Raw genomic sequence first — 25,849 nt, forward strand, 5'->3', positions numbered from 1 at the left:
CTTTGGTTACACCTCAGAGTCAAGCGTCCGAGGTTGGACAAAAATGGGAGCTGAGCCCAGCCGGGTACAACTAGTACTTGGCCACAAGGATGCCCAAGACCAGCAGCAGGAGGCCAAGCAGAAAGAGGGCTCTAGGTGGGGAAGCCTCCACCCCCATGCTGGCGTGTGGTAATAGATCCAGTTTGAATGTGCAAGGGTGCGAGTGTAGACCCCAGGCCTTTGGAGGTAGCCACAGCCTGTTCCCCAGCTGAACACACCAGCTTGCGGCCAGGTCTTCATCCTTCTGGCAGACCACAAACCTCCAGAAGCATTCTGTGGGCACAAAAAAATGGTGAGAACAGGCCACAGAGAAGTCAGAAGACTTCACTGGCTCCCCACTCCCACCCTTACCTGATGGACATCCCCTGAGCCCTGTCCACACAGCATTTCCAGATGAATGGCATTATGTAGGCTGGAATAGTCCCTCTGCAGGTTCACCATGGAGATTTCTGTTCCCACAGGCTGTATGGAAGATACAGAAGCTGTAGGGGAGGTACAGGCTCTTGGGGTGGGGCTGCTGCTGTACTGCTGAGAGTAAGGCTGGGCCATTTCCCTCAGGTACAGACCTTGTGCCATGGTTACCAGTGCTATACTGGTTATGAGTCCTTAGTCTTGGTGGGAACAAATGTGTAGTGGGCTCTAAATGGAGCAACCATGGGGGATGGTGGTGGTCTTTCCCGAGGTGTCACTTGCTTTTTTCCATTCCCTCAGGGTGATGGAAGGGTCCCTTACCCCTCATATTGGTAGCTCCTGCCTGTCACTCAGCACTACATTCTAGAGTGGAAATGAGCCAAGGTCCACTGAGGCAGGCAAGTAGAACCTGTCTGGAGGGGGTCATCACCACTGACTGGCCAGTTGTAAGGCAAGAATCAACACCAGCCACCCAGAGCCTACCTTGGCTAGGCTCCAACTGTCCCTCATCCACTGAGGCCTGAGCCTGTGCTGCAGGACTGTGATGGTACCTTGGGGGATCCCTGCTCCTCCTGACAGGGAGGTCTCAAGCATAATGGAGACCAGTGACATTCTTGAGCCTGAGGGGCTGGTCGGGGCAGATTTCAGATTTTGGCAGTGTGTGTGTTGGGGGGAGAGCTGCCTGGCCTGGGAGGTATGCAAAGGTGCACAGAAGCAGTCTTGTGCCAGTTGGGCCAAGGCCAGCACCAAGCAGTCTAGCAGACAAATGTCTCTCAGCTCTGTAGCTGCACACTTCAGTATCAAGTGGGTAGATGGTAATGTAGTGCACCCTCTTTACTAAAGGGGAAGCTAAAGACCAGTTTCCCTTGCAGTGATGAACATCCACGGGGTGCTCCACATATATCACCCTTGAGAGGCAGAGGCTGGCCTGCCATGACCACACACTAGCTGGGGCTGTATGGTCCTCTGCATCTGAAACCTGGGGCTGGCCACACCCTGAGCAAGGGAGGGTGGTCCTCAGAGCCTGCTTCCCGCCCATGCTCTTTCTCCAGGAAGTCTCCCTCACCACCCCGCCCATCTTGGGGATCTTCTGTGTGTTGGGAGCACTCCAGAAGGAGATTCCCTAGAAGTAAGGAGCATCCTGGCTCCTTGGCCTTTTGATTTCTAATGTAGCAGGACCCTGGGAGATGGGGGACAGGGACAGGCTTCAGAGAGGTAGGCACCTGAAAGATCCCAGAGGCTAGGGGGCTGGGAGTAACTGCTGAGTAGGAATGGGGACTCCTTTTAGGGTGAGAATAGTGATTCTGTCTCAACTCTGCAGATGAGCTAAATGCCACCCCCAGTGAGCACTTTACTGTGGTTAATCTTTTCTAAATTTCAATAAAATTTTTAAAAAGTCAGAATCCAGTTTAAAGGGCTCCCACTGGCCAGATCTGGGTCACTGTGCTCATACAAAATGATAGTTAAATCTGTACAACTAAGTGAAATGAAAAACAGTCCACACAGATCAGTGGGTCTTTTTTTTTTTTTTTTTTAACCCAAAAATGCCAATTGGTACCCAAAACTTTGGCTTGGGGAAGTCACCAAAAGGTGAGAGAAATAGTATTGATTCAGCCAAGAGCCATCAGGTATGATGACAGGAAGAGAGACCACAAAGTTATTTGTGTGGCCTCAAAGTGTCTCCTGAAACTCACAAAGTAACTAAAAGTCAGAGGGACGACTTTCTAGGGGACCTAGCCTGCACCCTTAGCCAGGACTCCCGGGTAGTTTCCTATGATGAGCCAATGACCTCCCAGGGCCTCTAGCTAACCCCCAGAATGGAGAGTGTTCTTTCAGATACTCTTGTTAGGCCTTTACTCCAATTCTATACCCCTTTTCAGGACAGGGACACACCTGGCTGAAGAATCTCATAGAGAACACCTGAGGGATGGAGACAGGGTGGGCAAATGCCTCCAGAGGAACCTCCAACTCAAAGGTCTGGGTTTCAGGGTGACCCTAGGATGGTCCCCTGTCCTAAGCATCTGAACTCAGTATCTAGGCAGACAGGACTGCCACTCACCATTCCAGGCCCAGAGGAGTCATGACAATAAACATCAGCCATAGTGACCAGTCATAAAAAGCAGTTAGGAGGCACAGAGCTTGGCCTTGGCCACCCATACCCTCCGGTACCTGCCCCCTCAACAAGGCCTCACCATGTCTGCATTCTGGGACCCCCTGTCTCCCACCTGGTGCCTCTGTTCCCAGCACTTCACCCAGGGTTGTAGGCTATGCACAAGATATAACAGGTCATACCACAAAGATATTTAGTATTTCTCCCTCTCTTGACCAAGACCCCAGTGTCTGGTGTAGAAGTTCCAGCTCCATGGCTAAGTGGAAATACGGCACTTCATAGGTTGCAGGATTCATCCTACTCCAGCAGGACACAGATGGTCCCCTAGCAACACTCCCATCTCCATCCAGGCTGGTCATCTGCCAGGCACAGCCAGGAACCACAAGAAGTCATGAGCTCATGGACCATGTTATCTGTCCATTGTAGGGCCAGGAGAACAGTCCAACCCTGGGATGCTGGTGTGGCATGTTGTGGGTTGGATAGGGAAGGCTTCACACCTGGTATCTGGGACAAGGAGGGAAGAGCAGGAAAGGATGCTGCTGAGAGGCCCTATCTTGTTCCCTCTGTATACTGCAGCAGGAATTGTCATCTCTCTTTGTCCCTAAGTGGACATTGCAGCACAAGTAGCCAGTAGATGGCTCAGAGAGGATCAAACCACAGCAGGGACAGGATGAGACCCTAGCGTCACTGCAAACCTGGGCATTTCTTGTCCCCAGTGTAGGTCAGATTCAGTGCCCTGCCAGGAAGCCCTTCCTGGTTCCTGCAGGGCACATGGGGCTTCTCAAGGAAATTCCAAGCTGAAGCCCAGACAGCTTGGGGGAGTCAGTTTAGGCTTCCATGATCATATACCCTCTGCAATGCCCCTGTCTTCACATTTGTCCTCTGAAACAGAAATCAGATGGACAGAACCCTCCAGCTGCCCACGTCTTCCTGTATGGCTGAGCCCTGATGGCTAAACTGATTCGAAGTCCGAGGAAGAGTCAGGAACTTTCTCCATCTCCAAATCACAAGCCAGGCTTGGCGGGTCCCACTGAGACCACCCTCTAAGTCAAACATTCCCTTTTAAGTGCAAGGTACTGAGACATGGGGATAACCTGATAATTTATGGAATGCAGCTTCACAGGACACAAACTCCACAGCAGGACCTGTCTAGTGTTGTCTTGGCCGAAAAATATGTGATAAATGTCTGACATATTAAACCAGCTGCCCCCATCCTCCTCCAGATGGCTGCACCTGGGAGGTGCTGCATGGGGAAGGGAAACCTGCATGGTCAGCCAACCCAGGAGCAACAGGGTGGAAGAGCGGGTATCCCCACTTCTATGCTGTCTCTACCTGGGGACTTAAGAGCCCAATGTCACCCAGTGGGGTCAAAATAGGTAGGGAGAGCAGGGTTTTCATGGAATGAAATTCTGAGACCTTCCCCCAGGGTCATTCCAGGTCATCCCAAGAGGGGTCTTTGGGGCCCTCTCCTGTACCAACTTGATTCACCTCCAGCCGAGGAACTTATTACTCCACTTGAATACCATGACCCTGCTCCCTACAGTGCCCTCAACACCACCCAGATGCTAGGCTTGCTGTCAAGAAAGATACTCTGGACCATCCTGTTCTGTCCCCTGGGCAATGCTGTGACAGGTGCCAATTTGTCATCTGCCAGAGAGCATGTGAGGTGAAATGACCTGGCCCTAGTGGTGGCCTCTGGCAGGTCTAAGTTTTAGCACTTAGCAGAGATGGCCTGTCTGCCAAAAGTGAAAGCTAGTGAACGGGTTGGGATGAATGGGCAGGAAAATGAAGGAATGGATTTCCAGGTTTCTCTTGCTTTTTTTTGAATGGCAAATATGTTTGTCATTAAAAATAAAACCAAAGGGACCATGGAGCAGTTTAGCAGTCCTCCCCAATGAATTTCACTTTGGAGAGTGAGGGCACCAGGACTGTGGGGGAACTGTCACTGTGCAAAGCAGGGCCCCCAGAGATGCTCCTGGCATCCTCACCACCTCCCTTCTATGGGATGCAGGCTTGTGTAGAGAGAAGTGGCTCTGGGGATGAGGGGCCAGGCAGGAAGGCTCACATGGCAACAGGCCAACCTCAGGTGATGGGGGCTCCACAGCCACAAAGAAACACCTTGTTCCTATCCAGGACCTGTCTCCCCAGTGACACCCACAACTATAAACCCAAGGACAACCATGAATGTTTTTCATGTATTTTAATGAGACACAGATGCCAGGAGGATTAGCACCAGCTACTGGAACAGAAGAGAGGTAGTGGGGTAGGGAGTTCAAGTTAGAAGGACAGGGAAGGCTCAGGGGGTTCTACCTGGACATGGGCAGCATGCTGGGCACAAGAGTGGCTGCTTCTCTCCTGGTGCAGGGACAGCCCTGCAAACCCAGCTCAGGGGGGTATTCAGGCACATAGTAGTAGAGCCAATCCAGATAGCGTGTCACTCTGGTGTAGATGCCAGGCTGGTTAGGCTGAGCACAGTCGTCGCCCCAGCTGACCACACCTGCCTGCATCCAGGTTCCCCTCACTTTGCAGACCAGGGGCCCTCCGGAGTCACCCTGGGGAAAATAAGGGTCAGTGCTCAGGAGCAAGGCCAGGATGAATAGGAGGGCACAGTGAATGTGGTTGGAGTCTACCCGGCAGAAGTCTCTCTGGCTATTCCCAGCACACAGCATAGTGAGTTGGGGGGAGCGATGGGACCCTGTTCCAGCCTTGTGGACCGCCCTCTCTCACCTGAAGGCCACACCAAAGAGCTGAGCTGAGCTGAGGGTCCCCGTTCCAGCCTTTCGGACCACCCTGTCTCCCCCAAGGATCACACCGAAGTTGCCCACCGGGAAGAGGGAGCTGGGCCGAGGTGTGGGAAACTGCTCCAACCTTGCCTGCGACCTTCTTTTGGCCTGGAGAGCCCCAGCACTACTGCCACTGCCTGGAGGAGGGAGCAGCCCTGCTGAGGAGGTTTGAGGCCTACCTAGGCCATAGGGGGACCCTCTATCAGCCTGGGGAGCTTTGCCATCCAAGGAGCTGGATGGTTACACCACATCCAATCCCTAGGAGAGTATGAGATCCTTGCTTTAAGGGGTTGGGGGCCCTCTGGACTTGAAGCTACACTAGATTGGGCTTAGCGGGATTTGGGATTGCCTGGATCACACCAGGTGGCCTTCTTTCCCTCAGGGAAGCTTTGCTGCCAGAGAGGGGAGCAGTGTAGCTTGAGGAGGCTTTAGGTCTACCTGAGAGGAGCCTGGCAACCTTCTTTTAATCCGGGGGCTTCGCTGCCCAAGGAGAGAGCTACACTACCAGAGGAGTCCCAGGAGTCCAGGATATAAGAGACAATTTCCAACACGCCCAGGGGAAGCTTTGGAAAAGCACTTGAAGCACGGAAATGTAGGAAAATGACAAAATGAAAGACCAAAATGCAATCTCAAACATCCAGCCCATCCCAAGAAAGCCTAGGAGCCATGTACATAGAAAAAAAAATACATGCCATATGCCTGAAATATCTGAAATAATAGTAACTGAAATAAAGAAGCAACTTCGGGAAGCCTTAAAGGAATTCAAACTAGAAATAATCTCTCAGGTAAAAGAAGAAATGATAAAAGAAATGAAGGAGATGCTGAACATATCTAAAGAAGACACAGTTAAAAAATTGGAGGAACTAAACAAAAAGATAGAATCCCTGGATGAACAATATAAGAAACAAACAGAATATATAAAGCAGATGCAAAGAGATATACAGGGAATAAAAAATTCCATTGAAAGTTGTAAAAACCACCTCGATGAATGTGAAGATAGATTTCAGACCTCGAAGACAAAATTGCAGCCAGTGAACAGGAAAGGAAAGATCTTTTAAAAATAACAAGAAATCATGAAATAACAATTCAACACCTGCAAGATGACGCAAAGAAAAACAACATAAGGTTGATAGGGATAAATGAAAAAGAAGGAGACAACATAAAGGATGTCAAGAGGATATTTAGATAAATAATAGCTGAAAATTTCCCAAACACAAAATTGGAAATTGATATCAAGATCAATGAAGCATATAGAATCCAAATGTCCTCTCGAATAATGTGAATGTGATCCCCCGTGGAGAGGCCCATGTGGTACTTGGCATCACAAAGGTGATTCTCCACATGGGGACCTTCACTTGTCTTAGGGGAAATGGTGGAAGTGGCTCTGAGGTGAGAGAAGAAGTAGTCTCAGAGACCAACAGATCAAAGCCCACCTCTGTTCCTCAAAGGGAACCTTGCAGCTGGGGCCATGGCATAACCTAGCCCCACCTTGTCCAAGCCCTCACTGTCCCTGCCACTCACTGCCACTGTTCACATTGCCCAGCCTGTCACCCAGCATGGCATCTCTGAAGGGAAGGTCTCAGAGGCAGGAAGCAGGGATATGTCCAACAGGGCGATGTCCACACCGTCCTGGGCTTCGGAGAAGTCAAGGTGTGTAATGATCTGGCTAATGAGCAGCAAGTGGTCTTGGTAATAGAGGTGTTGCTCATGGAGCTATACCCGCAATAATTCAGGTTCCACAATGTGCCTGGGAAAGGCGAAGTCTTTCTCAGGGAGTCCTGTGATGGGCCAGGTATCCTTGCCCTCAGAGAACCCTTGGGGGAAACTGGCACCATGCCCCACCTACCAGCCCCGTGGTCACTCTCAGTCCCACACAGTGAGCTGCAGCCCCCACTGCGGGTGGATGAGTGATCTGCCACAGCCGTGTTCCCAGAAGTTGTTGCTGAACCTCAGACTCACCTGCCAGGGCCACTTGTTTCGAGAACCTCCTGGCCCCCACGATGCCTGCTTGCTCCAGGGCCAGACGTGGGGTTAGGGCCAGAGTAATCTTAAGACCAGGCCACAGTGCCACCCTGGCTCAACCCTGCCCAGTGCTGGGGAGTCCCTGGGCTTCTCTGAGCCCACCTGTCTCAGCCTGTGGGATGTGAGGCTGCAGGTAGAGAAAGGACCAGGCTGGGCAGGACTCACAAGGGATTGTGTTGACCACACTGACAGGAGGGGCAGTGCCAGCACCAGCAGGCTCAGCAGTGAGTTCAGCACCTTGAAGGAACCAGGAGGGTGAGTTCTCTGGTATAAGCCTGGCCAGAAGTCAGGGCTAGCTGGGGTCAGCAGAAGTTGGGATGGGAAGTTGGTCCACACTGGGGTCTCTGAATAAAGAGAACTTACCCTAGCTAGTATGGCTGCTCTCTACCCAGCCTGCTCTCAATTCTGCATTTATCTCTCCAGAGCAATTCAGATTGGAGGAGGGGTACCCCACCCTCCAATCCAGAAGAGGAGGAAATGATTCAGACCCAGGCCCCCATGTGACATATGCCCCTACTACTGGTATGTCCATCTGGTACCCACCGGTCCTAATGTTGGACAGCAAAGGCCCAGCCACCCTCTCTTTAGGGTCATGGAGTTTCAGGCCCTGGAATGCTGCAATCCCTATTTCAGCTGCAGTGAGTTACAGGAGTGAGAGGGGCTCCAGTCTGCACAGGATCCACTTGTCCCCTCTGTATATTAGGACTCCCAGGTGAGCTGATTGAATTCTAGATGTTTGAGAGTTCCTCTCTCAGCTGCTGGGTCTTTAGCACTGGACTACTACTGGCTTCCAGTTGTTGGGGTCGGAATGCTAGCTCATCAGGAGCAAAGATGACTCACCAGGAAACCTCAGGCACAGTGATAACTGGGGATTACATGTTTCCCACCACTATCAGATTTCTTATAAGACACTCTGAATTCACAGAGTGGGGCTCAGCTCTCTTCACCTTGCTTCAGGGGAAGAGTCATATGAGTTCTCCTTGTCAGAGGAACAGTACCAGGTGATCTGGCCAGGAAGGGGCCCTATTGGCCTCAAGAAACCAAGTTCTGCAGATAGATCTTGCAGCATAGTCTCTGGACCTTATCTGTGCAGCTCCCCTGCCCAGAGGGCAGCTGATTATCTCAGCTCCATCAACAGAGGGGAGGTGCATGGATGTCAGGCAGAGATAAAAAGCCCCCCCCCATCAGTTTCTTCTGGGTTCTCTATCCAAAAATCACCCCTGAGCCCTTCCACATCAGAACCATCCAACCACTATGCCCTTAGCTCTCCTCAGGGCCCCCTCCTCACCTCAGGCTGCTGGATTCCCACTTTGTGTACCTCCACTTGCCCTCTATTCACCATGGAGCATACTGCGCTGGGCTTTACCCAGGCAGCATTGGGCAGGCAAGTGGTATCCCACTCAATGAATCAGCTTCCCAATTGTTTCTCCAGCCTCGTAAGGCCACAGCTGATGAGATGGTCTCTACAGGAGCCCACATGTGGTGAGGGAGTGGTGGCACAGAGGGCTGGATCCTGCAGGAACCCCTGAGTCATAGGCTCCAGATTCCAAGGAATGTTCCAGTTGACTCAGGCCTAGAGGTGGGCCAATCAACAGCTATGAAGATGTAATTGATGTGATTGGTTGGCTCCTGACCAATCGGTGGTTGTGAGGATAAGATTGTTCTGATAAGACTGACATTGGACTAATCAGTGGCTATTTGGAGTGTTAGGATTGGCTGACTCCAGACCAATCAGTGTCTGTGAAAATAAGATTGCTATTATTGGCTTACTTTGAACCAATCAGTGACTATGGGAGGCAGAGCCTTTGCCTTATTGTTTTCCCCAAGTATCCTTCCTAACCTGGAGAAAGCAGGATCATTGTGCAGGGATGTCAAGCCCTTGGAGGTGACCTGAAGTGATGTCCTCTCACAGAGGGATTCTGGCACCCTACACCACCTAGGTTGCTGCTCTGCCCTTCTTTGGGGCCACATCTCCTCCACTTCAGGTGCTTCTCTCTCCTGGCCTCCCACATTTTGAAAAGTGACAAGAGGGTAGAAAGCAAGCAATAGTCTCCAGGACATGTATAAGGATGGGAAATGCAAATAGAAAATAGAGACCTTGCCAAGTGGAAGGGAATAGTCATGTGAACCAGGAGGGGCAGCAACAGCCAGGGGTTGGGAGGCAGAAAGCCCAAGGGAGAGGAAGAGGAATAAATAATATTTGAAGAGAGAATGGTCAAAACTCTTCATGTTTGATGAAACTCTAAGCGAATCTAACAATTCAGAAAAGGCTAGTAGAATAAAACTAAAGAAAAACTTACCAAAGTATGTCATAAATGGCTAACATTCAGTGAAAAGGAGTAACAGAAGAGTTCTCTTCAGAAACTAGAAACCAACAGCCAATGGAGAGCCATCAGTGAAGTACTAAGAAAGAAAGAAAAAAGAGGACTGCCTGTGTTTCAAAAGATACACAAACTTTCTCAGTCACACAAATGTGAATATGCTGCCAGCATCTCTGCTCTACCAGAATTGCCAAAGTTCATCCAGTGAAAAAGAAAATGATAAGAGATTAAGTAAATTTAAAAAGTGTGTAGCTCTACACCAAGGAAAGTTCTGGAAATGGAAGTATCTATAAGTGGAAATGTATGTAAATGCGAGAGACATTTTTCTCTTTCAAAAAACAAAGCCAGTCTTGGTGGTGCATGCCTGTAATTACAGCATTGTGAGAGGCTAAGGCAAGAAGGTGGCAAGTTTAAATCCAACCTGAATGACTTTAGGAGAATTGTCTCAAGTAAGAAAGAACTGTGGTTGTAAATCAGTGCAAAGGTCCTGGGCTTAATCCCCAGTACAGGGAAAGAAAAGATGTAATATAAAACAGCACAATAAATTGTCTTTATGCCTAGTGTTTGATCTTTTTATTCTATAGCCAGTGGTCTCGACTTCTAAGATTACTTTCCAGCCACTGGTACAACGTATCTCTGTGGGTTGGTCCCACAGCCTTGCTGGGCTCACACACCCCATGTCTGCGGAGCCCGCCAAGTGCTCTGTGCCCCTGATCCCATCAGGAAGCGTCTCCGTCCGGAGGCTGCAGTTCTGCACATCTCCACCAGAGGGTGCGGCGCGGCCGGCCACGCTGTGGGACCAGACTGGGCCATCCCACCCACCCCACTTGCCCAGCTTGTCGCCTGGCCGATGCCTGCCCTCCGGCCGGGTGGTACTGAGCATCTGCCAGGGCTACCGTAGACCCTGGGAGACTGGCGAGTGAGAATGAAAAGCACTGAGGTTGGCAGACCTTGATCCCGGTAGACCTTGACAGTAATTGCGTACTCTCGTTCTGTTTACCCCATGGAGAGTGGAGGCAGGAATGACCAGAGCGAGCTAGCGCAATGCAGGACTGTGGCAGGCCCTGAGCAGGTCTAGGATGTGTCCTTTGCCCTCTCTGCTCTGCAGGGAAGAGAGGGTAGGGGGCAAGTAGGTCAGGGTCAAAAGTCAGGCACAGCTTGCACTTGGCTACCAGGGCGCCCAAGACCAGCAGCCACAGGAGACTGGGCAGGAAAACACCTGCCAGAAGGGACAGCCAGGAGACCCCTGGGCTCACTGGAACCAGCACCTTTCACTCTGAGTTGTGGTGGTGGATTCAGTTCACATAGGTAGAGTCGTGAATATAGACCCCAGGCCAACTACAGATCCTCACCCCAGCTGAACACATGGCCAGGCCTATAGCCAGATCTCATCCCTCTGGCAGACCAGAGGCCCCAAAGTTGTTCTTCAGGCAGTGAAAGGTGAGAATAGTCTACCAAGCAATCTGGGTAGAAAGGAGCCTTTGCTGACTCCCCATTCCCTACTTCACCTGATTGATGTCCCCTGAGGCCCATACACAGCAATTCCAGGTGAATGGTGCCATCCGAGTTGGAGTAGTCCTGCATGCAGGTCCACTATGGAGACTTTCCCTCTTGCAGGCTGTAGGGGGACCTAGAAGCTCTAGGGGAGGTGCAGGCTCTTGAAAGGGTAAGGGCTCTGGCCTCTGCACTAGTAGGAGTGTATAAGAACCACAGGATACTATACTGGTCAGTGCAACCAACAGGCCAGGCAAGATGCACACACAAGCAGTCAGATAGGAAGGCTACCTTACAACAAATGTTGCTGAATATGTCTTTTCTGGAGTATCAGCTATCAACTGTTACTCTAGGCACACCCAGGAATTAATTCAAAATGGATCATACACCTGTGTGTAAAAACTAAAATTATATGATGCTTAGAGAGAAAACTACCACCTGTAAGATAGAGGGGACTGAAAAACATTATATAAGAGAAAAAAATCGGAGTAAATTGGACTTTACTAAAATAATGAACTCCTGCTCATTGAATGACACTGTTAGGAAAACAAAAGAGCTACCCAGAGCCCAGGAAAAACAGCTGCACTGTGTGTGTCTGGGCCCATAAGTAAAGAATGGGGGAAGCAGAAGGAGAGGGAATGAAAGGAGGAAGAACATTTACAATGTGACAATAAGAGTTTCCACCTAACCGAAAATACGGCCTGCAGGTCTATGTGGATGCATTCAAGAAGAGCAAAACAAAAACAAAAACAAAAACAAAAACAAAACAAACAAACAAACAAAAAAGAAGAGCACTTTTAATGACCAGACCACCCTGACTGGTCAGCAGGGGAGGGGTTAACCCTCACCCCCAAAGTGGTTGTAGTTGTTGAAACAGGTAAGTTATGCTCTTGTCTCTGCTCTTGTCTCTGCCTCTGTTCTGAGTCTCTGGTGGGCTGGGGCAGGGTGGGTAGCCACAGGGACAAGGGAAAGGTCAACCTGAATGGGGGGGGGTGCATACAGAAGGTTAAGTAAGTCAGAAGAAGAGGACTGGAGCTGGTGTGCCCACTGCTCACAGGGCACAACCCAAAACGGAGAGGGTCAGTCCTGATGAACCCCAGCAGGTAGGATTGCCAACCAGGAACAAGAGAGAGGGAGCTCATGGCTTCCCATGTAAATACACAAATGCACACCCACAGGAGTAAGTTGCTGTGCTCTGGTGCAAAAGTGTGAACGTGTATACACATGCATATACATATACATGTGATATAAGCACATGTGAATACATGTATTCCCTCACTCTGTCCTCTGAGATACCCAAGAGCAATGAGCAGCACCTCTCTCTCCCTCTTGGTTTCTAAACACATTATACCACTGAGAGGAGCTGGGCTTCCTGGAGAAATGTCTGGATCAGGGAAGTCAAAGTGTCTCCGAAATAATCCCAGACAAGGAAAAATTCTAAGAGAGATAGAGACAGAGAAGCTAGCTTCAGGACCCTTACTTAGAGTCCTGCCGGGGGCTAACTCATACATCAGGTAATAATTAGGGAAAATGAAACAAATTAAGTTTAAGTAAAATAGAGGAGCATGTGTCTATACAATTACAAATGAATTAACGAAAGAATTAAAATTTTAATAAGAGAGGCATGATGGCACATGACAGGCTGAGGCAGGAAGATTGCCATAAGGTCAAGCACAGCTTGGGATAAGTGAATGAGTTCAAGGCCAGCCTGCACTGTAGAGCAAGACCTTGTCTGAAAACATAACAAAACAAAACAGAACTCTTAGAATAGTCACATAGTCTCAAGAAAACACCCCACAAAAGGTATACTAATTATTGAAGGGAAAACAGTGCCTTCTCCCAGAGAAGCAGACACATACCCCTGTTCAAACCATGAGAGTGAACGCTAAGAATTAGGAAAGTTTCAGGCACTTGGTAAGAGTTAATCAGTAATACTCAGAGTCACATCTCTGATATTCTTGCCAAAGTTATATAGCCGCAGTCTAAGTATGAGAAAGTATCAGGCAATCAGCTGATGGCAACCAGAAAAATGACAGGCTGAAATCTTCAAAAGCCTCAGGGCCTATAAAAAAGTTCAGGAAAGACCAAAGATCCATTTCAAACTGAACAGGATTGAGAAGACACAATATATGCTGCGGGAATCCAGATTGGCTGCTTCTGTTCCAGAGATCGCACTGGGATGTGCATGGTTTTGGGTGGCATTTGAAAATCCTAGTCAGTCTATGGCTGTCTCAGCACTTGGTTGGTTTTGGGTGCTGCTGTAGGGAAGTATTTCTCCTTTAACAGGAGAGGCAGCTGGAACCCTTGGAGGTAGAGGGGTCTTGTGTTGGCAAAACTTCCAAATGATCCAGAAATGGTGAATGATGTTCTTTGCACTGGACTTGACTCTTCTCTCGAAGCTTGTGATCATACCAAAATTATATATATAAGTTTACATATAATAAATATTATGTATATATTACACCAGACTGACAAGACCAAGCAGCGACTGCTACATGAGAAGGTAATATGTAGAGGGCCAGTGACAGGGATGGTAAGAAGCATCCTTTGGTTAGAATAAGAGAAGAATTTATTTGGGGTGAGAGGTAGGGATTTTATAAGGATGAAGATGTGGGAAAAGGTCTCACTTAGTAAATGTCGCTATCTTGGAAATGTATTGTCCAGGGCATTCTATTCTTCATCGATATTCCAGGAATACCTGCATCATAACTAAAGTTGTATGTCAGAGCTATAAATTGACAAGATCTTTTACTTCAGTTCACAGAAGTCCCTTCTCCCTCGGAGAAGTATTTTTCTTTATCTCATGTTGGTTTTGGTCAGTGTTAGTACGTTATCTTATGACTGCCTAGCTGTTAAAGTCAGGCAGGATGTTTTAACGGAGGAGTCATGCTGCTGAGGGTTATATTCATCTTGTTGTCAGTAGATAATCACCACACAGATGAAATGTGCAACCAAAATGACGGGGGGTGGTGGTGAAATGGCTCAATCTCTAGAAACCGCTTGCCAGCTATTTTTGTACCTGAGTGACCGCTTCACATGTGACATATAATGGCAGGACTAAAATTACTGAAGTTATTTCTTATTTAGTGTTCATCTGAAACTTTTTATTGAGATCAAATTCACAGAGCATGAAATTCATCGTTTCAAAGTAAACAACATGGTAGCATTCAGTCCATTCGCGGCTACTGTCTGCTTCAACACTTTCACCTCAAAGGAGACCCTGAACCCTTAAACAGGCACCCCTGATTCTCTACCTCGCTCAGGCCCTGAAAACCTCCAGTCTGCTTCCTGTATTGTGGATTTGCTGATTCTGAACATTTCATATAAGTGGAATCATAAAATAAATATGTAGCCTTTTGTGCCCAGTTTCTTTGTCTTCCCATGATTCCCGGTTCCCATATGTTCTAGCACGTGGATCAGGGCTCCATTCCCCTGGGGGCTGATCAGCACGCCCTCTGTGGGTGCTCCAGTTTATTTATCTGTTCATCCACTCATGGACATTATTTTCATTATTTCTGACTTTGACTCTTATGAATGGTGCTGCTGTGAATACGTGTGTTCCTCTTTATAAATGCTTGTTTTCAACTCTTTTGAATGGGATTTCTGGGTCCTATGGCATTTCTAAAAACTTTACAAAGAACCACTGAACTGCTTTTCACAGGCACTGCACCATTTTACATTCCTACCAGCAGAGTATAAGGGCTCTAGCTCTGCCAAATTCTCAGCAATGCTTGCTGTTTTCCTTCTAAGTTAATGTCCATTCTAGTAAGGATAAAGTGGTCTTGGTGCTAAATTGCAATATAGCATGCAAGGAAGAGAAAAAGGAGGAAAGTGGGTCCCTTGGACCCAGGATCTGAAGTGAGAACTGAAGCACCTGGGAGAGCAAAGAGAAAAACTTTAATAAAGAGGGAGGTAGAAGTGGCCAAGGGCACCTTCTCTCTGAGTCAGAACTCACCGCATGGGACAAATAGTTCAAACCTGCAGACCCATGAGGACTGCTGACAACCACAGGGACCTCCACAGGGAGATGGAGCAGTACAACAAGGAATGGAGCCATGGACTGTACTGGCTGGTGAATGGAGCAGATTTGGCTGTCCACAAAAGACGATGATTGGCTAGGAGCCATCTTGGAGAGGGCAAACTGAACTTGGAACTCAGAACAACTGTTGGTTTCATTCAGTGGCTCCCAATTGAGGTAAAGCACACAGAAGATGTGCTGATTGCTGCAGGCTGATCCCAGCCTCGTGGCCAGAAACCGGCCTGAACAAAACTTGAAGTGGACTTTTATTCCCTCTCTCTCTCCTTTTTCTTCTTTGTTGTTTGATTTTCTTTTTATATGAGTGTGCATGTTGTTTCTAGTTTTTTATGTTGTTCTGTTCTGTTCTTTTATTTTTTTCCTTCTCTCTTGACCTCCTGTCTTCACCAGTTTCCCAAAGTTTGCACGATCCTCCTTTAGAAGCCTTGCTTTTAATCTCTTCCTTTTCTTCTATTTCTCTATCTTTTAGCCCTAGCCCTTTTTGAATTTTTTCACTTAGGGGTACAATCACTATATTGAGGTCTTACTTATTTATATAATTTTCTAATTTGTTTTAATCTAGTTCATATGATTAAAGGTGGCAAATTAAGTTAACCACAGTGTGTCATTTTCTAGGCTGTTTGATGCTACACTGCTAATTATATTACTTTAGCTCAGGTGACACAATTGTTCTAATCAGTTGTTCTTCCTGGTGGACCAAAACTGATATTGACTAACAATCATAAACAATATTATAGGTCAGTGCCAAAGAACCAGGGGCTGAGCCAAGTAGGCAGCAACTTCTCATCCCAATATATTGAAGAGGCTGGATCTTGGAAGAGAAGCAAAACCTAAAAGCCAGCTATGCCTGGCATTTCTTAAGAGTGCTAAATAGTAGCAATAAAATGCTCACCATAAGCAATTTACAAGCTAATGCTTTAACCCTGCTCTGCACATGCTGAAGATTAAAATTGGACCACATCTTTCATCATGCACTAAACAAAATTTGGAATAGATCAAAAGTCTAAATATTAAAACAAAAACATTAAATCTGCTGGAAGAAAGAATAGATAAAACTCTTAAAAACGTTGATGTAGGCAAAGACTTTATGAATAAAACCCCAGTCATACAGGAGCTATCATAAAGAATCAACAACTGGGATCTCATCTTATGAAAAAGCTTTTGCACAAAAAGAGAATCCATCAACAGAGTGAAAAGACAACCAAAGACTGAGAAAAAGTTTACCAGCTTTCCCTAAAAGGACTACTATCTAGACTATATAAAGAACTCAAAAAAATCAGACCCCCAAAATTTAAAGACCTAGTCCAAAATTGGCACCTGAAATGAATAGACACTTCTCAGATGAAAAAGAAATGGCAAATAAATATATGAAGAAATGTTTGAAATCACTAGTCATTTGAGATATCTAAATTAAAACAACACTGAGATTTCATCTCACTTCAGAAAGAATGGCTATTATTAAGAAATCAATCAGTAACAACCAATAACATGCTGGTAGGGCTGTGAAAAAAAAAGGAACCCTTCACTGCTGGTGGGAGTGTAGTCTGGTGCAACTGCTGTGGAAATCAATGTATTTCTCAAAAAAACTAAAACTAGAGGTTCCTTTTGTCCCAGCTATTCCTCTTCTTGGTATCTTCCCAAAGGAATTAAGAGCTTCATATCACAGCAATATATTCACACCCATGTTTATAGCAGCACTATTTGTCATAGCTAAATCTTGAGAAAAACCCAAATGCCCATCATCCAGTGAAGGGATATAGAATATGTGGCTTGTTTTTTTAAATTTTATTTAAAGAAAGACTAAACAAAACAGAAAATGGGTAGAAATGATACACATTTTCAAAGAAAAAATATAAAGTAAAAAATCATTGGTTGATGTTTACATATTGTTCTCTTACAAATAGTTGTTCAAGATACAAAAGTGGAACTTGTAAAGTAGGAATTCAAACAGCAAGACTGCAAACAGTTCTGTTCAGCTATCCAACAAAAACTTAGTAATATGGTTATCAATCCTATACACTTAAGCATACATGCAGTTATCCATATCTTCATTTATGTTAAGATTAAACAAACGAAAGCAAGCTAAAATCACCCTAAACAAAGAATAATAGTTTTGCTGGATTTCACATCAAGACACTCTGGGATCAGCACTGGGTACTCTGGTGTCTTTTTTCCTTCAAAGTATTTGTTCATTTCATTATGTGTTATAAGATCAGTTCTTGTAAATTGTTTATAGGTTCTACGCATGCATGAGTCTTAACATGTATTTCTATCCTTTCTATATTAGGATAGCAACAAAACATAGCAGGACAAAACAAAACATATTCCTATAAACACATAAAATGAAAAATACATATAAAATCACTATACAAGGAGTTCTACCATAGTTACTGTGTTGTCTCTTATTGTCTTCAATAGAATTGGCTATATCATCAAACATAAGATAATTGAATATATCAGTACATAATAGTATTAATAAAAACACAACTTTGTAGATAGTGTAAAACTACAAAAACAGGTAGCAATCAAACCAAGATGGGTATGGTAGTGAATCTTGTCATCTTCAGTGTAGTTGCCTATATTTTCACACTTAATACTATCAATCATAACAGTTTTGAATAAAATCTGTTGATACCAAACAGCAATCAAACAAACCAGATTTAACTAAGATCAGTCATGATAAAACAGTGTAATTTATACAGGGCTCCAGATTAAGTTAATGGGAAATTAAAGATGATTACTGTGCTATATCTTGTTATTTTTGAGATAGCTGTCTGTACCCTCAGATCTAGTACATGTAGACAAACTGGGACAGAATAAATTCTACCTAAGCAGAGTGAGTAATATGGGTTTTAATTCCTGACACACTATTAATATCTTCTGCAATCTTTTTAAAAGACTATTCCTCCCCTTTCACTCCCCCAGGGTACACTGTGCATTTTTGGGTTTCACCAATACCCTCCATTTTAAACTGTGGGGAAGGGGGCAAACTGCTATTTACCTAAGTGGTTCTGAACCTTCTCCCTCCTGGACTTGACTTCTAGTTGTATTCCTTTGCCTATTAAAGCCTGTCTTTCCAACCTATCCACAAATACTGATCTAGTTGCGCCTAGTACTCTTTGGTTCCCTGTCACATAGAGCATTGTTTTCTCATATTTGATTTTTGGTCCATATACCCTTTTTCAGGTTAATTATATTTCCTATAAAGAGCATCTCTGTGGACCCTACTTCCTGATCTACTCTGTCTATGATTCTCTGTTTTTTAAATTTAGTGTATCAAGATTATCTATATTAGAGATTATAGCCAACCTTCTCTGCCTCATTTCTGTTGTGTTCTTTTTCTGCCATTAGTTATCTGTTTGTCTTCTTCATTTCACTTTCTTCTCCATCCATTGAGGTGTCTCTGCCACTGTTCCTGGAATCCTGGTACTTTTTCCTCTCTCCAGAATGTCCTGCAGTATTCTCTGTAGAGTTGGATTGGTAGTTGTGAAATCCCCCAGTTCCTCTTTATCTTGGAAGCATCTTGGTTCTCCATTAATATCTAGAGACAGGGTGGCTCTGTTTTGGTTGTAGGTGGCTGGAGTTCTGTATGCCTCATACATCTGTGTATCATTTCCTTTTCCTATGTTTGGGAAGTTTTACTTATTTCTGTGAATAGCCTTTTAGTTCCTTTGTTTTTACCCCTGTTTCTTCATTTACATTCTTTATTCTTAAGTTATGGATCCTCTTGTCATCTTCTAGCCTTTGTATTGTTACTTTTTGTTTTCTTGTTATTTTTAAGAAATTTTTCCTTTCATGATCCCACATTGCAATCTGTCCTCTAGTTTGGATAATCTATCCTTAGTTTCTTTCAAGCAGTTTTGCCAGCTTTCAATGGAGTCTTTAATTTCGTGGTAATCTCTTTGAACCTGCTTCATGTATTCTATGTTTTCTTTATATTCTTCATCAAATGATTCTCTCCTTTTTTTAATGTTCCTCCATTCTTCTGTCTGTGTCTTATGAGGTGCTTAGCATTTCTTTTATTAATCTATTTATATCTTGCTTTACTTGGTTAAATATTTCACTTTTGAACTTGTCTATGAGGTCCCAAAGATATTTCATTATGTCCACTGGTAGCGTGTCTGATATTGCATAGTTGCTGTCCTCAATCTCCTTTGTATTTACCTTTCCCGGATCAATGTTCTCAGGGTTGGGGGCTGGGGACTTTTTCTTGTTACTTCCTCTTTTCGTATTTTTTGTTTCTTCCATACAGGCATATATAGGAGGCCCCAGTCTCTTTTTTTGTTGGCTATGGTTTTTCTGGAGCAGGTTGGCTAGGTGGTCCTGTCCCCTCCAGTGTATTATTGTGATGCAAACAGGGGCAACAAATGCTGGCCTCTCTCGTCCAGGTCAGTCAACCTGCTGAGGCCTTCACTGTGTTATTGTGTGTTGTGCATGTAAAGAACCACTTTGGAACAACTTATTGGGTCTCAGACAGGGGCGTGACCCAGGCCAAGTACACTCCACCAATCCCATCTGGGAAGGGAACTACTGACTGAAGCCACTGCTGTTTCTTGTTCTTGCCACTCCTGCCCGGTTCCAAGATGTGGAACCCTTTTCCACGACTTTATTTCCAGCACTCACCACAGGACGATGCAGGTCCCCTGTCAATTCAGCTCTTCATTGGGCCCACTGACCCCTGACCTTGGTACAACTGAGGTTCCAGTGAGTTGAAACGGCGGAAGTCGGGGAGCTTGGTCATGGCCTTGTGAGTTCAGGCACTGCACCGGGAGCACCAAACCTTAGCTGTTCCAATAGTAGCACCGGGATTGTATATTTTTTTAAATTTTTATTTATAAAGGGTAAGATTAAACAGAACAAAACAGATCAGAAGGAAACAATTTTAAGAAACATGGATTTCAAAGCAAGTTCACGGGAGATCTTCATTGTCTTATTGTCTCTAGTTTTCTTCCAAATAGTTGTCCTCATTTTCACACACATTGAATACATATTAACCATTATAGAACTAGTCAAATCATTACAGGATGATGAAGGCTTTTTAGGTCTTCAAGGCCTGACATTGGGGAAGTCAATAATTACCATAATGTCTCTCATTCTCTTTGTAGTAGCTGTCCTTATCTTTACATATGCTGAAATTGAACATAACAGACTAGACTAATATCACTCTGAATAGTGAATAATAGTATTGCTAGATTTTATATCATAATGCTACAGAATTAGCACTGGGTTTCTTACTGTCTCTTCTTCTTCAGAGCATCTGTTCATTATATTGTGCATTATATAATCTGTTCCCAAAAACAGTTTAGAAATTCTCCCCATGTCTGAATCTCTACATGTATATCTATCCTTTCTGTATTATAGGGAAAAACAGATCATAACAAGACAACAAAATAAATTCCTAGAAGAACATGAAATGAAAAAGACATATAAAACCACAACATTAGGTGATCTACAGTAGTTACTGTGCTTTCTCTTATGTTCAATAGAATTGTCCACATCATCAGGCATAATATAATTGAACATAATATTACATAGCTATATTAATAAAAACACAACTTTGGAGACATTGTAGGATTTTGAAAGCAGTTAGTAATCAAACTGGAATGGATATCTTATTATATCTTGTCATCTTCAGAGTAGTTGCGTCTACTCTCAGACTTGATACTATCAAGCATACCAAATTTGAATAAAATCAGTCAAGGCAAAACAGCGGACTAACAAACCAGCTTCAAATAAGATCAGTCATATAAGACAATGTAAGTGACACAGGGCTTCCGTTTAAGTTAATAGAAAATTAAGGATAGTTACCATGGTATAGCCTACTATTTTTGGGATAGCTGTCTGTGCCCTCAAATCTATTATGAGTAGACAGACAAGAACAAAATAAAATCACTAAACCAAGTGATAAGACTACTGTGGCTTTTAAATCCTGATACACTATTAACAATGTCCTCTGCCTTCCTTTTTAGGCAATTCCTCACCTTTCCCCTTCTCAGGATGCTTTGTATATTTTGGGTCCAATAACTCTTTTAATTTTTAGATTAGGGAGTCAACCCATTATCTATCTGAGTGGTGCGGAACCTTTTTACCCCTGAGCTTGATCTTCAGCTGTAATCCTTTACTTACTAAAGCCATAAGGTTTTCCTTCCTTCCAGTTGTGTAGTTCTATACTGCACAAAAGTGTCATAACTTTCCAACCTATATGCAGCTACTGGACGAGTTGTCCCTATTTCTATCTGGTTCCGTGTCACATAGAGCATCATTTTCTCATCTTTGACTTTCAGTTTATTAACCCTTTTTCAGGTTAAGTATATTTCCTATTCAGAGCATCTCAATGGATCCTGCCTCCTAATCTACTCTGCCTGTGTTTCTTTTTGGTAGTGCATTAAGGCTACCTATATTAAAGATTATAGCCTACATTCTCTGCCTCATCTCTGCTATTCTATTTTTTTGCTATTATTTGTCCACTTTTCTCCATTCCACTATCTGCCCCATTCATTGAGGCCTCTCTGCCACTGTTGCTGGAATCCTGGTATTTTTTTTCTCTCTCTCGAAGGTCCTTCAGTATTTTTTGTAGGGTTGGATTGGTGGCCATGAACTCCCACAATTCTTCCTTGTCTTGGAAACATCTTAATTCACCATTAATTTTGAAAGAGAGTTTTTCAGGGCACATCAATCTGGGTTGGAGGTTATTTTCTTTCAGGGCTTAGACTATTTCCCCCCAGGCTCTTATTGATTTGAGAGTTTGTGTTGATAAGTCTGTTGTTATTTTGATGATTTTTCCTTTGTAGGTGATCTGCTTCTTTTCTCTGGCCACTTTTAATATTCTGTCCTTGTGGATTTCTGGGATCTTGATTATTATATGTCTGGGTATAGAACTGTTTTGGTTGTAGTTGGTTGGAGTTCTGTATGCCTCATTTTCTGAATATCATTTCTTTTTCCTATGCTTGGGAAGTTTTCCTTAATTGTATCTGTGAATAGTCTTTGTAATTCATTTGTGGTTACTCCTGCTTCTTTGTTCACATTTTTTATTCTTAAATTATAGATCCTCTTGTTGTCTTCTAGCCTTTGAATTGTTTCTTCTTGGTTCCTTGTTATTTTAAGAGATCTTTTCTTTCAGAATCACACATTATAAATCTCTCTTCAAGTTTTGAAAGGCTAACTTTATGTTTCTGTCAATGTTATTGACAGCTTTCAATGGAGCTTTTAGTTTCCTGGTAATCTCTTTGGATCTGTTCCATGTATTCTAGATTCTGTTTATATTCTTCACCAAAGGTTTCTCTTCTTTTTCTGGGTTCCTCCATTCTTCAATCTATGTTTTTTTGGGAGGGGCTCAGCATTTTTTTAATTAATCTTTTTATATCTTGCCTCACTTGGATTAGAATTTCAGTTTTAAGTTCATCTATGAGGTCACAAAGGTATTTCTTTATGTCTGCTGATGTTATGGCTAATATTGTATGATTGCTATACTGGTTCTCTTCTGTATTTACCTCTCTTAGGCTTATTTTCCCAGGGTCAGTGGCTGGAGGTTTTTTTTTTTTTTCTTATTTCTATGCCTTGTCATGTTTCTGGTTTCTTTCACACAGGTGGTTACTGGAGGTCTCTGGCCCTCTCCATATTGCTTATGGTTTTTCTGAAGCGTGCTGACTGGGGTTTTGCTGCCCTTTCCAATTTGTTATTATCTGAGGTGCATGCAGGGACAATGCAGGCTAGCCCCTTGCCTCTGAGCCAGTCAACTGGCAAGTGCCTTCAGTAACTTAGGCTGTGCTGTGGTGGAGTCATAGGGTCGGAATAGTTTTGTCCCTGGCTATTGGGTCCCAACCAGGGGCATGCCTCAGCCCAAGCAGGTCCCACCAGTCCTCTCTGGGCCAGAGGCAGCTGACTAATGCCACTATGGTGCTGGGCTCTGGTTCACTCCAAGATGTCTCCCAGCTAGTGACATCTGTGGCGGGACCCAATTTCCAGCACTCACTGCGAACTATTACAGTTCTCCACCTTGGCTCCACTCCATGCTGCACTGCATCCTCCTGCCAAGGGCCTGGGACTCACCAATTCCCGTTATTGGGGCCGTGGCTTGAGTGCAACCTTGAATTGCTTGACTCCTCGGTGCTCCCAGCACAGCATGGACTGGTCTCAGTGAGCGCTTTGGGCTCCAGTGCTCCACTCGCGTTTTTCCTTCCTCTTCCTATTTTTCTTTTTCCTTCACTTTCCTCCTGGATTCGTGAGAGTCCCTCTCCACTCACCCGGTCCTCTCCATGTTGTCAAATCCCAGCGTCTGAGCTGGTTTTCCCAGAGAGGCTGTCCACCCAGCTAACTATAAAGTGACCATCTTCCAGGACTGCATGTTTGATTGGTTCTTATCACCTTAGTTTCTTCCTGGGTTGAGAGGATCCATCTCCCTCTTTCGAGGACTCCCCATGCAGTCTTATTTTGGCATCTAGGTTGACTATCTCTGGGAGTTTCTGTAATCTACTCTTATTTATTCACCATCTTTACTGGAACCATATGGCTTGTTTTTTATAAAATGAAGTACTAGTCTACCATAGATAAGGGTAAATTAGGGACATTTTAAGCTAAATTAATGCACCTTGAGACCATACTCTTAAGTGAAATAAACCAGACACACATGTAAATATCACATAGTATCTCTAGTGTGAGAAATCAAAAGTGTAAATAAGTAAATATGTGTAAAATGTATAATAGGTATCAGTAAATAGGAAGAAAATGGTCAAATGTGAGGGGGAACAAGGGATGGGGGAAGAAGAAAAGGGACAAAAAAAAAGAATAGAAAGAAAAAATGGAAATAAAGCTTTTGCAAATGGGGAGAGGCTAAAGGTAGGGGAGGGGAATAAAAAAGAAGCAAGATTTACCAAGTACAGGTACAAATTCCCTATGATGAATGCTGTTATTATATACAACTAAAATGTACCAATAAAGTAAAAAAAACTGCATCAAGTTAAAAAGCTTCTGCATAGTAAATAAAACAATTACTAGAGTGAAGAGACAGCTTATAGAATAAAAGAAAATCTTTGCCAACTATTCTTCCAGCAGATTACTATTCAGAATATATAAAGAACTTTTAAAAAACATAAAAAAATCACAAACAGCATTAAAAAATCAAAAAATGAGTAAATGAGCTGGAGACTTCTTAAGAGAAGATATGCATATGGCTAATAATAACACCACAAGAAAGTGTTCCAAATTTTTAACCATCAGGAAAATGCAAATCATAACTGCTTTGAGATTTTATGTCACCCCAGTTAGAATGGCTATCAACAAGAATGCAAAAAATAATAAAATTTTTCAGAGCTTTAGGAGAGTTTATTGAGAGCAGGTTGTGTGCACAAAAAATGCTGGTGTCCCAGAAGGTGGCCCCTTTAATGCTATTAGTTGGTTGGCCAGACTGCAATGGCCACAATAGCCACAAGCAGCAATAAAATCACCATTATCATCCCACATGAAGTTGACTTTCTGTCCACCAAGGTCATATGCCTGTTTTCTGTGTGAAACTTTTCATCTGTGTTCCCCACAAGATTGACAAGGTCATCAATTATCTTACTTTGTTCATCCAACTCATTTTCAATTTCCTGTCCCATTTGTCTTTGGCAACTTATGATAGGGGAAGGGGAACCAAGGCTTGCGTCTTGTTTTTGGATAATTTTCTGCTGCAATTTCCAGAGTTCATCAAATCCCAAGCCTCTGATCTCCTCCAGCTCCTCAAAGAGCCAAGGGTTGGGGGTTCCTCACTTAGCCTCTTTTCTCATCAGGCTGGGCCTGATTAGATCTGGCTCTGCACACTTGTTCTTGAAGGATGCTAGAAGCAGTCTCTCTTGAGTTACAAGATCATCTAGTAGGTTCTGTCTTTGATCTCCTTCCAGTTGTGTTATTTGATGTGTTGACACCACTCTTAGCAATAAATCCTCCAAAAGGGCAATCTTTTTCTTCAAGTTCAGCAGCAAAGTTCGAATTGCCATGGTAAGCTTGGATGTCTTTTTGCCTTTTCTTTCATACTGATTTCATTGTTGAATTTTCTCAGTAATTTCCTAGGCAATCTGACAGGTGGAATCGTATATGCTGAACCAGAGGTCTGGTGCCATACTGCAGTCTCCGCCAGTTGCTCAAAGCAAAATAATAAATTTTATCAAAGATGTATGGTTGGAGTGAAAAGAAGAAACTTTTTTACACTACTAGTGGGATCAAAAATTAGTAGAGTCACTATGGAAATCTATATAGTGGTTCCTCAAAAAACTAAAAATAGAGGTACTGTATGATGTAGATATACCATATATACTCTATATACTCAAAGGAGTCAGTCAGAGTAGTACCTACATTTATTGTAACACTATTCACAATAATTCAGCCTATGTGCACATCAGCATATGTGCACATCAACAGATGAATTACCAAAACCACTGCAGTGGGTATCAGTCTCCCACCCAGCAATATGGTACATGGATGAAAAAGAAGACAGAGAGAAAAATCTTAGTTGAAGATACTCTGGGATGATCCAGTGCTTGTAGTGGAACAAAGGGTCAAAAGCCAGGACACTTGTGGTTTTTATTAGTACCAATCAGGCAGGTGGTGGGGTCATGGCAGAGTGCATGGAAAGAGAAACTTCGTAGACGTGATATGT

General features: G+C 44.3%; 2 pseudogenes; both read right to left on the minus strand.

Annotated features, from left to right (window-relative positions):
- Positions 1–4,829: 4,829 nt before the first annotated feature.
- On the minus strand, positions 4,830–8,707 carry LOC100723772 (tryptase-like; annotated as a pseudogene).
- Positions 8,708–24,602: 15,895 nt separating this feature from the next.
- LOC100720565 (syntaxin-8-like) lies at positions 24,603–25,313 on the minus strand (annotated as a pseudogene).
- Positions 25,314–25,849: the final 536 nt, after the last annotated feature.

This window comes from Cavia porcellus, unplaced genomic scaffold (genome assembly GCF_034190915.1).
Source record: "Cavia porcellus strain 051 isolate PalLab524CR breed Dunkin Hartley unplaced genomic scaffold, mCavPor4.1 scaffold_16, whole genome shotgun sequence".
NCBI classification, from domain to species: domain Eukaryota; kingdom Metazoa; phylum Chordata; class Mammalia; order Rodentia; family Caviidae; genus Cavia; species Cavia porcellus.